The sequence below is a fragment of the Oryzias latipes genome, chromosome 23, assembly GCF_053564925.1.
Source record: "Oryzias latipes strain Hd-rR chromosome 23, Olatipes_Hd-rR_3.1".
NCBI classification, from domain to species: Eukaryota; Metazoa; Chordata; class Actinopteri; order Beloniformes; family Adrianichthyidae; genus Oryzias; species Oryzias latipes.
Window position 1 is genome coordinate 3,108,808 of NC_136259.1, and position 14,795 is coordinate 3,123,602.

At 39.1% G+C, this 14,795-nt stretch overlaps 7 non-coding genes across 7 annotated transcripts; all 7 read right to left on the reverse strand.

Moving 5' to 3' along the window:
• Positions 1 to 2,564: 2,564 nt before the first annotated feature.
• trnap-ugg (transfer RNA proline (anticodon UGG)) lies at positions 2,565 to 2,636 on the reverse strand. The gene has a single exon. It is a non-coding gene; the product is annotated as a tRNA-Pro (tRNA).
• A 2,724-nt stretch (positions 2,637 to 5,360) lies between these two features.
• On the reverse strand, positions 5,361 to 5,432 carry trnap-ugg (transfer RNA proline (anticodon UGG)). The gene has a single exon. It is a non-coding gene; the product is annotated as a tRNA-Pro (tRNA).
• Positions 5,433 to 6,758: 1,326 nt separating this feature from the next.
• On the reverse strand, positions 6,759 to 6,830 carry trnap-ugg (transfer RNA proline (anticodon UGG)). The gene has a single exon. It is a non-coding gene; the product is annotated as a tRNA-Pro (tRNA).
• Positions 6,831 to 8,154: 1,324 nt separating this feature from the next.
• trnap-ugg (transfer RNA proline (anticodon UGG)) lies at positions 8,155 to 8,226 on the reverse strand. The gene has a single exon. It is a non-coding gene; the product is annotated as a tRNA-Pro (tRNA).
• Positions 8,227 to 10,946: 2,720 nt separating this feature from the next.
• Positions 10,947 to 11,018, reverse strand: trnap-ugg (transfer RNA proline (anticodon UGG)). Its single transcript has one exon. It is a non-coding gene; the product is annotated as a tRNA-Pro (tRNA).
• Positions 11,019 to 12,343: 1,325 nt separating this feature from the next.
• Positions 12,344 to 12,415, reverse strand: trnap-ugg (transfer RNA proline (anticodon UGG)). The gene has a single exon. It is a non-coding gene; the product is annotated as a tRNA-Pro (tRNA).
• Positions 12,416 to 13,740: 1,325 nt separating this feature from the next.
• Positions 13,741 to 13,812, reverse strand: trnap-ugg (transfer RNA proline (anticodon UGG)). Its single transcript has one exon. It is a non-coding gene; the product is annotated as a tRNA-Pro (tRNA).
• Positions 13,813 to 14,795: the final 983 nt, after the last annotated feature.

The following is a 14,795-nucleotide window of genomic DNA, read 5'->3' on the forward strand; positions in this document are numbered from 1 at the left end:
CCAAAGCTGGCTGGGATAGACTCCAGTAACCACTTGACCCTGAAAAGGAGTGGGAGGTTTAGGAAAGATTATCCCCAATAACACACACTCAGGACGAAATCATTGACACAGGACAGGAAAGAAGCATACTTTTGTCAAATCAAAGCTAAATCCGGACTATCCCATGCGATAGTCATAGCAGAAATCCAGACTGATAGGATCAGAAAAATCTCTATTAAAATTCCATTGTTTGATTTCGGCATTCTAATGGAATTACTTGTTCTTTGTTCACAAAGTGTGGTCTTTGGCTGCTAATGCCCATTTATCCCCAGTTTTGGGATGAAATCTAATTAGGGAACAGTTTTACAGGTGTGTCTTGTTATGAGGCTGGTTAGTGTAATTGTCATGTACAGTTACTCATATCCAAATACACAACTGAAGACCATCTTTTTGTTTAGATGTGGTAAACAATCTACGGACAGTGTTGCAGGGGCTCGTCCAGGATTTCAACCCGGGACCTCTTGCACCCTAAGCGAGTATCATACCCCTAGACCAACAAGCAACAAATTTAAGAACGCAGAAAGATTTTTGACCAAACAGAAACATGTGACTGCACATGCACTATCCATTTAGTGATTTACGAGAACACTACATTTTTATCTTCATCATCATCATATTGACTCCATTCATTGTGTACTCTACCTGTCACCAAAGCTGGCTGGGATAGACTTCAGTAACCACTTGACCCTGAAAAGGAGTGGGAGGTTTTGGAAAAATTATCCCCTGCAACACAAACTCTAGACAAAATCATTTTTTCAAGGCAAAATAGAAGCATACTTTTGTCAAATCAAAGCTCAATTCTGACTGTCCCATCCAATTGTCATAGAAGAAATCCAGATGCATTATATCAGACAAGTCTCTATTAAAAATACATTGATTGAATTTTGAAATACAATGGAATTACTTGTTTTTTGTTCACTAGATTGGCATTGGGCGTGGTCTTTGGCCGCTAACACACATTTAGCTTGATTTTTGTGATAATATCTCATTAGAGAGTAGTTTCACAGGTGTGCCTGGTATTGTGGTCAGTTATGGTAATTGCCATGTGCTGTTACTTAGATACAAAGAAATAATGGAGCACCTTGTCCTTTTGTTCAAATGTGGACAATTACCCATAATCTGTCTTGAAGGGCCTCGTCCAGGATTTGAACCCGGGACCTCTCGCACCCAAAGCGAGAATCATACCCCTAGACCAACGAGCAACATGTTATTGGATTTATGAACGCGGATGGATATCTGATTTAAAAAAAAGAAATGTGATTGCACATGCACTATCCATTTAGTAATTTAAGAGAACAATGCATCTTTATCTTCATCATCCTTATATTGACTTCATTCATTGTGTACTCTACCTGTCACCAAAGCTGGCTGGGATAGACTCCAGTAACCACTTGACCCTGAAAAGGAGTGGGAGGTTTAGGAAAGATTATCCCCAATAACACACACTCAGGACGAAATCATTGACACAGGACAGGAAAGAAGCATACTTTTGTCAAATCAAAGCTAAATTCGGACTATCCCATGCGATTGTCATAGCAGAAATCCAGACTGATAGGATCAGAAAAATCTCTTAAAATTCCATTGTTTGATTTCGGGATTCTAAAGGAATCACCTGTTCTTTGTTTACAAAGTGTGGTCTTTGGCTGCTAATGCCCATTTATCCCCAGTTTTGGGATGAAATCTAATTAGGGAACAGTTTTACAGGTGTGCCTTGATATGAGGATAGTTAGTGTAATTGTCATGTACAGTTACTTATATCCAAATACACAACTGAAGACCATCTTTTTGTTTAGATGTGGTAAACAATCTACGGACAGTCTTGCAGGGGCTCGTCCAGGATTTCAACCCGGGACCTCTTGCCCCCTAAACGAGTATCATACCCCTAGACCAACAAGCAACAAATTTAAGAACGCAGAAAGATTTTTGACCAAACAGAAACATGTGACTGCACATGCACTATCCATTTAGTGATTTACGAGAACACTACATTTTTATCTTCATCATCATCATATTGACTCCATTCATTGTGTACTCTACCTGTCACCAAAGCTGGCTGGGATAGACTCCAGTAACCACTTGACCCTGAAAAGGAGTGGGAGGTTTTGGAAAAAATATCCTCTGCAACACAATCTCTAGACAAAATCATTTTTTCAAGGCAAAATAGAAGCATACTTTTGTCAAATCAAAGCTCAATTCTGACTGTCCCATCCAATTGTCATAGAAGAAATCCAGATGCATTATATCAGACAAGTCTCTATTAAAAATACATTGATTGAATTTTGAAATACAATGGAATTACTTGTTCTTTGTTCACTAGATTGGCATTGGGTGTGGTCTTTGGCCGCTAACACACATTTAGCTTGATTTTTGTGATAATATCTCATTAGCGAGTAGTTTCACAGGTGTGCCTGGTATTGTGGTCAGTTATGGTAATTGCCATGTGCTGTTACTTAGATACAAAGAAATAATGGAACACCTTGTCCTTTTGTTCAGATGTGGACAATTACCCATAATCTGTCTTGAAGGGGCTCGTCTGGGATTTGAACCCGGGACCTCTCGCACCCAAAGCGAGAATCATACCCCTAGACCAACGAGCCACATGTTATTGGATTTATGAACGCGGATGGATATCTGATTTTAAAAAAAGAAATGTGATTGCACATGCACTATCCATTTAGTAATTTAAGAGAACAATGCATCTTTATCTTCATCATCCTTATATTGACTTCATTCATTGTGTACTCTACCTGTCACCAAAGCTGGCTGGGATAGACTCCAGTAACCACTTGACCCTGAAAAGGAGTGGGAGGTTTAGGAAAGATTATCCCCAATAACACACACTCAGGACGAAATCATTGACACAGGACAGGAAAGAAGCATACTTTTGTCAAATCAAAGCTAAATCCGGACTATCCCATGCGATAGTCATAGCAGAAATCCAGACTGATAGGATCAGAAAAATCTCTATTAAAATTCCATTGTTTGATTTCGGCATTCTAATGGAATTACTTGTTCTTTGTTCACAAAGTGTGGTCTTTGGCTGCTAATGCCCATTTATCCCCAGTTTTGGGATGAAATCTAATTAGGGAACAGTTTTACAGGTGTGTCTTGTTATGAGGCTGGTTAGTGTAATTGTCATGTACAGTTACTCATATCCAAATACACAACTGAAGACCATCTTTTTGTTTAGATGTGGTAAACAATCTACGGACAGTGTTGCAGGGGCTCGTCCAGGATTTCAACCCGGGACCTCTTGCACCCTAAGCGAGTATCATACCCCTAGACCAACAAGCAACAAATTTAAGAACGCAGAAAGATTTTTGACCAAACAGAAACATGTGACTGCACATGCACTATCCATTTAGTGATTTACGAGAACACTACATTTTTTATCTTCATCATCATCATATTGACTCCATTCATTGTGTACTCTACCTGTCACCAAAGCTGGCTGGGATAGACTTCAGTAACCACTTGACCCTGAAAAGGAGTGGGAGGTTTTGGAAAAATTATCCCCTGCAACACAAACTCTAGACAAAATCATTTTTTCAAGGCAAAATAGAAGCATACTTTTGTCAAATCAAAGCTCAATTCTGACTGTCCCATCCAATTGTCATAGAAGAAATCCAGATGCATTATATCAGACAAGTCTCTATTAAAAATACATTGATTGAATTTTGAAATACAATGGAATTACTTGTTCTTTGTTCACTAGATTGGCATTGGGCGTGGTCTTTGGCCGCTAACACACATTTAGCTTGATTTTTGTGATAATATCTCATTAGAGAGTAGTTTCACAGGTGTGCCTGGTATTGTGGTCAGTTATGGTAATTGCCATGTGCTGTTACTTAGATACAAAGAAATAATGGAGCACCTTGTCCTTTTGTTCAAATGTGGACAATTACCCATAATCTGTCTTGAAGGGCCTCGTCCAGGATTTGAACCCGGGACCTCTCGCACCCAAAGCGAGAATCATACCCCTAGACCAACGAGCAACATGTTATTGGATTTATGAACGCGGATGGATATCTGATTTAAAAAAAAGAAATGTGATTGCACATGCACTATCCATTTAGTAATTTAAGAGAACAATGCATCTTTATCTTCATCATCCTTATATTGACTTCATTCATTGTGTACTCTACCTGTCACCAAAGCTGGCTGGGATAGACTCCAGTAACCACTTGACCCTGAAAAGGAGTGGGAGGTTTAGGAAAGATTATCCCCAATAACACACACTCAGGACGAAATCATTGACACAGGACAGGAAAGAAGCATACTTTTGTCAAATCAAAGCTAAATTCGGACTATCCCATGCGATTGTCATAGCAGAAATCCAGACTGATAGGATCAGAAAAAGCTTTATTAAAATTCCATTGTTTGATTTCGGCATTCTAATGGAATTACTTTTTCTTTGTTCACAAAGTGTGGTCTTTGGCTGCTAATGCCCATTTATCCCCAGTTTTGGGATGAAATCTAATTAGGGAACAGTTTTACAGGTGTGTCTTGTTATGAGGCTGGTTAGTGTAATTGTCATGTACAGTTACTTATATCCAAATACACAACTGAAGACCATCTTTTTGTTTAGATGTGGTAAACAATCTACAGACAGTCTTGCAGGGGCTCGTCCAGGATTTCAACCCGGGACCTCTTGCACCCTAAGCGAGTATCATACCCCTAGACCAAACAAGCAACAAATTTAAGAACGCAGAAAGATTTTTGACCAAACAGAAACATGTGACTGCACATGCACTATCCATTTAGTGATTTACGAGAACACTACATTTTTATCTTCATCATCATCATATTGACTCCATTCATTGTGTACTCTACCTGTCACCAAAGCTGGCTGGGATAGACTCCAGTAACCACTTGACCCTGAAAAGGAGTGGGAGGTTTTGGAAAAAATATCCTCTGCAACACAATCTCTAGACAAAATCATTTTTTCAAGGCAAAATAGAAGCATACTTTTGTCAAATCAAAGCTCAATTCTGACTGTCCCATCCAATTGTCATAGAAGAAATCCAGATGCATTATATCAGACAAGTCTCTATTAAAAATACATTGATTGAATTTTGAAATACAATGGAATTACTTGTTCTTTGTTCACTAGATTGGCATTGGGTGTGGTCTTTGGCCGCTAACACACATTTAGCTTGATTTTTGTGATAATATCTCATTAGCGAGTAGTTTCACAGGTGTGCCTGGTATTGTGGTCAGTTATGGTAATTGCCATGTGCTGTTACATAGATACAAAGAAATAATGGAGCATCTTGTCCTTTTGTTCAGATGTGGACAATTCCCCATAATCTGTCTTGAAGGGGCTCGTCCGGGTTTTGAACCCGGGACCTCTCGCACCCAAAGCAAGAATCATACCCCTAGACCAACGAGCCACATGTTATTGGATTTATGAACGTGGTTGGATATCTGATCAAAAAAAAAGAAATGTGATTGCACATGCACTATCCATTTAGTAATTTAAGAGAACAATGCATCTTTATCTTCATCATCCTTATATTGACTTCATTCATTGTGTACTCTACCTGTCACCAAAGCTGGCTGGGATAGACTCCAGTAACCACTTGACCCTGAAAAGGAGTGGGAGGTTTAGGAAAGATTATCCCCAATAACACACACTCAGGACGAAATCATTGACACAGGACAGGAAAGAAGCATACTTTTGTCAAATCAAAGCTAAATTCGGACTATCCCATGCGATTGTCATAGCAGAAATCCAGACTGATAGGATCAGAAAAAGCTTTATTAAAATTCCATTGTTTGATTTCGGCATTCTAATGGAATTACTTGTTCTTTGTTCACAAAGTGTGGTCTTTGGCTGCTAATGCCCATTTATCCCCAGTTTTGGGATGAAATCTAATTAGGGAACAGTTTTACAGGTGTGTCTTGTTATGAGGCTGGTTAGTGTAATTGTCATGTACAGTTACTTATATCCAAATACACAACTGAAGACCATCTTTTTGTTTAGATGTGGTAAACAATCTACGGACAGTCTTGCAGGGGCTCGTCCAGGATTTCAACCCGGGACCTCTTGCACCCTAAGCGAGTATCATACCCCTAGACCAACAAGCAACAAATTTAAGAACGCAGAAAGATTTTTGACCAAACAGAAACATGTGACTGCACATGCACTATCCATTTAGTGATTTACGAGAACACTACATTTTTATCTTCATCATCATCATATTGACTCCATTCATTGTGTACTCTACCTGTCACCAAAGCTGGCTGGGATAAACTCCAGTAACCACTTGACCCTAAAAAAGGAGTGGGAGGTTTTGGAAAAAATATCCCCTGCAACACAATCTCTAGACAAAATCATTTTTTCAAGGCAAAATAGAAGCATACTTTTGTCAAATCAAAGCTCAATTCTGACTGTCCCATCCAATTGTCATAGAAGAAATCCAGATGCATTATATCAGACAAGTCTCTATTAAAAATACATTGATTGAATTTTGAAATACAATGGAATTACTTGTTCTTTGTTCACTAGATTGGCATTGGGTGTGGTCTTTGGCCGCTAACACACATTTGGCTTGATTTTTGTGATAATATCTCATTAGTGAGTAGTTTCACAGGTGTGCCTGGTATTGTGGTCAGTTATGGTAATTGCCATGTGCTGTTACATAGATACAAAGAAATAATGGATCATCTTGTCCTTTTGTTCAGATGTGGACAATTACCCATAATCTGTCTTGAAGGGGCTCGTCCGGGATTTGAACCCGGGACCTCTCGCACCCAAAGCGAGTATCATACCCCTAGACCAACGAGCCACATGTTATTGGATTTATGAACGCGGATGGATATCTGATTTTAAAAAAAGAAATGTGATTGCACATGCACTATCCATTTAGTAATTTAAGAGAACAATGCGTCTTTATCTTCATCATCCTTATATTGACTTCATTCATTGTGTACTCTACCTGTCACCAAAGATGGCTGGGATAGACTCCAGTAACCACTTGACCCTGAAAGGGGGGGGGGAAGTTTAGGAAAGATTATCCCCAATAACACACACTCATGACGAAATCATTGACACAGGACAGGAAAGAAGCATACTTTTGTCAAATCAAAGCTAAATTCGGACTATCCCATGCGATTGTCATAGCAGAAATCCAGACTGATAGGATCAGAAAAATCTCTTAAAATTCCATTGTTTGATTTCGGGATTCTAAAGGAATCACCTGTTCTTTGTTCACAAAGTGTGGTCTTTGGCTGCTAATGCCCAATTATCCCCAGTTTTGGGATGAAATCTAATTAGGGAACAGTTTTACAGGTGTGCCTTGATATGAGGATAGTTAGTGTAATTGTCATGTACAGTTACTTATATCCAAATACACAACTGAAGACCATCTTTTTGTTTAGATGTGGTAAACAATCTACGGACAGTCTTGCAGGGGCTCGTCCAGGATTTCAACCCGGGACCTCTTGCCCCCTAAACGAGTATCATACCCCTAGACCAACAAGCAACAAATTTAAGAACGCAGAAAGATTTAAGACCAAACAGAAACATGTGACTGCACATGCACTATCCATTTAGTGATTTACGAGAACACTACATTTTTATCTTCATCATCATCATATTGACTCCATTCATTGTGTACTCTACCTGTCACCAAAGCTGGCTGGGATAGACTCCAGTAACCACTTGACCCTGAAAAGGAGTGGGAGGTTTTGGAAAAAATATCCTCTGCAACACAATCTCTAGACAAAATCATTTTTTCAAGGCAAAATAGAAGCATACTTTTGTCAAATCAAAGCTCAATTCTGACTGTCCCATCCAATTGTCATAGAAGAAATCCAGATGCATTATATCAGACAAGTCTCTATTAAAAATACATTGATTGAATTTTGAAATACAATGGAATTACTTGTTCTTTGTTCACTAGATTGGCATTGGGTGTGGTCTTTGGCCGCTAACACACATTTAGCTTGATTTTTGTGATAATATCTCATTAGCGAGTAGTTTCACAGGTGTGCCTGGAATTGTGGTCAGTTATGGTAATTGCCATGTGCTGTTACATAGATACAAAGAAATAATGGAGCATCTTGTCCTTTTGTTCAGATGTGGACAATTACCCATAATCTGTCTTGAAGGGGCTCATCCGGGATTTGAACCCGGGACCTCTCGCACCCAAAGCGAGAATCATACCCCTAGACCAACGAGCCACATGTTATTGGATTTATGAACGCGGATGGATATCTGATTTTAAAAAAAGAAATGTGATTGCACATGCACTATCAATTTAGTAATTTAAGAGAACAATGCATCTTTATCTTCATCATCCTTATATTGACTTCATTCATTGTGTACTCTACCTGTCACCAAAGCTGGCTGGAATAGACTCCAGTAACCACTTGACCCTGAAAAGGAGTGGGAGGTTTAGGAAAGATTATCCCCAATAACACACACTCAGGACGAAATCATTGACACAGGACAGGAAAGAAGCATACTTTTGTCAAATCAAAGCTAAATTCGGACTATCCCATGCGATTGTCATAGCAGAAATCCAGACTGATAGGATCAGAAAAAGCTTTATTAAAATTCCATTGTTTGATTTCGGCATTCTAATGGAATTACCTGTTCTTTGTTCACAAAGTGTGGTCTTTGGCTGCTAATGCCCATTTATCCCCAGTTTTGGGATGAAATCTAATTAGGGAACAGTTTTACAGGTGTGTCTTGTTATGAGGCTGGTTAGTGTAATTGTCATGTACAGTTACTTATATCCAAATACACAACTGAAGACCATCTTTTTGTTTAGATGTGGTAAACAATCTACGGACAGTCTTGCAGGGGCTCGTCCAGGATTTCAACCCGGGACCTCTTGCACCCTAAGCGAGTATCATACCCCTAGACCAACAAGCAACAAATTTAAGAACGCAGAAAGATTTTTGACCAAACAGAAACATGTGACTGCACATGCACTATCCATTTAGTGATTTACGAGAACACTACATTTTTATCTTCATCATCATCATATTGACTCCATTCATTGTGTACTCTACCTGTCACCAAAGCTGGCTGGGATAGACTTCAGTAACCACTTGACCCTGAAAAGGAGTGGGAGGTTTTGGAAAAATTATCCCCTGCAACACAAACTCTAGACAAAATCATTTTTTCAAGGCAAAATAGAAGCATACTTTTGTCAAATCAAAGCTCAATTCTGACTGTCCCATCCAATTGTCATAGAAGAAATCCAGATGCATTATATCAGACAAGTCTCTATTAAAAATACATTGATTGAATTTTGAAATACAATGGAATTACTTGTTCTTTGTTCACTAGATTGGCATTGGGCGTGGTCTTTGGCCGCTAACACACATTTAGCTTGATTTTTGTGATAATATCTCATTAGAGAGTAGTTTCACAGGTGTGCCTGGTATTGTGGTCAGTTATGGTAATTGCCATGTGCTGTTACTTAGATACAAAGAAATAATGGAGCACCTTGTCCTTTTGTTCAAATGTGGACAATTACCCATAATCTGTCTTGAAGGGCCTCGTCCAGGATTTGAACCCGGGACCTCTCGCACCCAAAGCGAGAATCATACCCCTAGACCAACGAGCAACATGTTATTGGATTTATGAACGCGGATGGATATCTGATTTAAAAAAAAGAAATGTGATTGCACATGCACTATCCATTTAGTAATTTAAGAGAACAATGCATCTTTATCTTCATCATCCTTATATTGACTTCATTCATTGTGTACTCTACCTGTCACCAAAGCTGGCTGGGATAGACTCCAGTAACCACTTGACCCTGAAAAGGAGTGGGAGGTTTAGGAAAGATTATCCCCAATAACACACACTCAGGACGAAATCATTGACACAGGACAGGAAAGAAGCATACTTTTGTCAAATCAAAGCTAAATTCGGACTATCCCATGCGATTGTCATAGCAGAAATCCAGACTGATAGGATCAGAAAAATCTCTTAAAATTCCATTGTTTGATTTCGGGATTCTAAAGGAATCACCTGTTCTTTGTTTACAAAGTGTGGTCTTTGGCTGCTAATGCCCATTTATCCCCAGTTTTGGGATGAAATCTAATTAGGGAACAGTTTTACAGGTGTGCCTTGATATGAGGATAGTTAGTGTAATTGTCATGTACAGTTACTTATATCCAAATACACAACTGAAGACCATCTTTTTGTTTAGATGTGGTAAACAATCTACGGACAGTCTTGCAGGGGCTCGTCCATGATTTCAACCCGGGACCTCTTGCCCCCTAAACGAGTATCATACCCCTAGACCAACAAGCAACAAATTTAAGAACGCAGAAAGATTTTTGACCAAACAGAAACATGTGACTGCACATGCACTATCCATTTAGTGATTTACGAGAACACTACATTTTTATCTTCATCATCATCATATTGACTCCATTCATTGTGTACTCTACCTGTCACCAAAGCTGGCTGGGATAGACTCCAGTAACCACTTGACCCTGAAAAGGAGTGGGAGGTTTTGGAAAAAATATCCTCTGCAACACAATCTCTAGACAAAATCATTTTTTCAAGGCAAAATAGAAGCATACTTTTGTCAAATCAAAGCTCAATTCTGACTGTCCCATCCAATTGTCATAGAAGAAATCCAGATGCATTATATCAGACAAGTCTCTATTAAAAATACATTGATTGAATTTTGAAATACAATGGAATTACTTGTTCTTTGTTCACTAGATTGGTATTGGGTGTGGTCTTTGGCCGCTAACACACATTTGGCTTGATTTTTGTGATAATATCTCATTAGCGAGTAGTTTCGCAGGTGTGCCTGGTACTGTGGTCAGTTATGGTAATTGCCATGTGCTGTTACATAGATACAAAGAAATAATGGATCATCTTGTCCTTTTGTTCAGATGTGGACAATTACCCATAATCTGTCTTGAAGGGGCTCATCCGGGATTTGAACCCGGGACCTCTCGCACCCAAAGCGAGAATCATACCCCTAGACCAACGAGCCACATGTTATTGGATTTATGAACGCGGATGGATATCTGATTTTAAAAAAAGAAATGTGATTGCACATGCACTATCAATTTAGTAATTTAAGAGAACAATGCATCTTTATCTTCATCATCCTTATATTGACTTCATTCATTGTGTACTCTACCTGTCACCAAAGCTGGCTGGGATAGACTCCAGTAACCACTTGACCCTGAAAAGGAGTGGGAGGTTTAGGAAAGATTATCCCCAATAACACACACTCAGGACGAAATCATTGACACAGGACAGGAAAGAAGCATACTTTTGTCAAATCAAAGCTAAATTCGGACTATCCCATGCGATTGTCATAGCAGAAATCCAGACTGATAGGATCAGAAAAAGCTTTATTAAAATTCCATTGTTTGATTTCGGCATTCTAATGGAATTACCTGTTCTTTGTTCACAAAGTGTGGTCTTTGGCTGCTAATGCCCATTTATCCCCAGTTTTGGGATGAAATCTAATTAGGGAACAGTTTTACAGGTGTGTCTTGTTATGAGGCTGGTTAGTGTAATTGTCATGTACAGTTACTTATATCCAAATACACAACTGAAGACCATCTTTTTGTTTAGATGTGGTAAACAATCTACGGACAGTCTTGCAGGGGCTCGTCCAGGATTTCAACCCGGGACCTCTTGCACCCTAAGCGAGTATCATACCCCTAGACCAACAAGCAACAAATTTAAGAACGCAGAAAGATTTTTGACCAAACAGAAACATGTGACTGCACATGCACTATCCATTTAGTGATTTACGAGAACACTACATTTTTATCTTCATCATCATCATATTGACTCCATTCATTGTGTACTCTACCTGTCACCAAAGCTGGCTGGGATAGACTCCAGTAACCACTTGACCCTGAAAAGGAGTGGGAGGTTTTGGAAAAAATATCCCCTGCAACACAATCTCTAGACAAAATCATTTTTTCAAGGCAAAATAGAAGCATACTTTTGTCAAATCAAAGCTCAATTCTGACTGTCCCATCCAATTGTTATAGAAGAAATCCAGATGCATTATATCAGACAAGTCTCTATTAAAAATACATTGATTGAATTTTGAAATACAATGAAAGTACTTGTTCTTTGTTCACTAGATTGGCATTGGGTGTGGTCTTTGGCCGCTAACACACATTTGGCTTGATTTTTGTGATAATATCTCATTAGCGAGTAGTTTCACAGGTGTGCCTGGTACTGTGGTCAGTTATGGTAATTGCCATGTGCTGTTACATAGATACAAAGAAATAATGGATCATCTTGTCCTTTTGTTCAGATGTGGACAATTACCCATAATCTGTCTTGAAGGGGCTCGTCCGGGATTTGAACCCGGGACCTCTCGCACCCAAAGCAAGAATCATACCCCTAGACCAACGAGCCACATGTTATTGGATTTATGAACGCGGATGGATATCTGATTTTAAAAAAAGAAATGTGATTGCACATGCACTATCCATTTAGTAATTTAAGAGAACAATGCATCTTTATCTTCATCATCCTTATATTGACTTCATTCATTGTGTACTCTACCTGTCACCAAAGCTGGCTGGGATAGACTCCAGTAACCACTTGACCCTGAAAAGGAGTGGGAGGTTTAGGAAAGATTATCCCCAATAACACACACTCAGGACGAAATCATTGACACAGGACAGGAAAGAAGCATACTTTTGTCAAATCAAAGCTAAATTCGGACTATCCCATGCGATTGTCATAGCAGAAATCCAGACTGATAGGATCAGAAAAAGCTTTATTAAAATTCCATTGTTTGATTTCGGCATTCTAATGGAATTACTTGTTCTTTGTTCACAAAGTGTGGTCTTTGGCTGCTAATGCCCATTTATCCCCAGTTTTGGGATGAAATCTAATTAGGGAACAGTTTTACAGGTGTGTCTTGTTATGAGGCTGGTTAGTGTAATTGTCATGTACAGTTACTTATATCCAAATACACAACTGAAGACCATCTTTTTGTTTAGATGTGGTAAACAATCTACGGACAGTCTTGCAGGGGCTCGTCCAGGATTTCAACCCGGGACCTCTTGCACCCTAAGCGAGTATCATACCCCTAGACCAACAAGCAACAAATTTAAGAACGCAGAAAGATTTTTGACCAAACAGAAACATGTGACTGCACATGCACTATCCATTTAGTGATTTACGAGAACACTACATTTTTATCTTCATCATCATCATATTGACTCCATTCATTGTGTACTCTACCTGTCACCAAAGCTGGCTGGGATAGACTCCAGTAACCACTTGACCCTGAAAAGGAGTGGGAGGTTTTGGAAAAAATATCCCCTGCAACACAATCTCTAGACAAAATCATTTTTTCAAGGCAAAATAGAAGCATACTTTTGTCAAATCAAAGCTCAATTCTGACTGTCCCATCCAATTGTTATAGAAGAAATCCAGATGCATTATATCAGACAAGTCTCTATTAAAAATACATTGATTGAATTTTGAAATACAATGAAATTACTTGTTCTTTGTTCACTAGATTGGTATTGGGTGTGGTCTTTGGCCGCTAACACACATTTGGCTTGATTTTTGTGATAATATCTCATTAGCGAGTAGTTTCGCAGGTGTGCCTGGTACTGTGGTCAGTTATGGTAATTGCCATGTGCTGTTACATAGATACAAAGAAATAATGGATCATCTTGTCCTTTTGTTCAGATGTGGACAATTACCCATAATCTGTCTTGAAGGGGCTCATCCGGGATTTGAACCCGGGACCTCTCGCACCCAAAGCGAGAATCATACCCCTAGACCAACGAGCCACATGTTATTGGATTTATGAACGCGGATGGATATCTGATTTTAAAAAAAGAAATGTGATTGCACATGCACTATCAATTTAGTAATTTAAGAGAACAATGCATCTTTATCTTCATCATCCTTATATTGACTTCATTCATTGTGTACTCTACCTGTCACCAAAGCTGGCTGGGATAGACTCCAGTAACCACTTGACCCTGAAAAGGAGTGGGAGGTTTAGGAAAGATTATCCCCAATAACACACACTCAGGACGAAATCATTGACACAGGACAGGAAAGAAGCATACTTTTGTCAAATCAAAGCTAAATTCGGACTATCCCATGCGATTGTCATAGCAGAAATCCAGACTGATAGGATCAGAAAAAGCTTTATTAAAATTCCATTGTTTGATTTCGGCATTCTAATGGAATTACCTGTTCTTTGTTCACAAAGTGTGGTCTTTGGCTGCTAATGCCCATTTATCCCCAGTTTTGGGATGAAATCTAATTAGGGAACAGTTTTACAGGTGTGTCTTGTTATGAGGCTGGTTAGTGTAATTGTCATGTACAGTTACTTATATCCAAATACACAACTGAAGACCATCTTTTTGTTTAGATGTGGTAAACAATCTACGGACAGTCTTGCAGGGGCTCGTCCAGGATTTCAACCCGGGACCTCTTGCACCCTAAGCGAGTATCATACCCCTAGACCAACAAGCAACAAATTTAAGAACGCAGAAAGATTTTTGACCAAACAGAAACATGTGACTGCACATGCACTATCCATTTAGTGATTTACGAGAACACTACATTTTTATCTTCATCATCATCATATTGACTCCATTCATTGTGTACTCTACCTGTCACCAAAGCTGGCTGGGATAGACTCCAGTAACCACTTGACCCTGAAAAGGAGTGGGAGGTTTTGGAAAAAATATCCCCTGCAACACAATCTCTAGACAAAATCATTTTTTCAAGGCAAAATAGAAGCATACTTTTGTCAAAT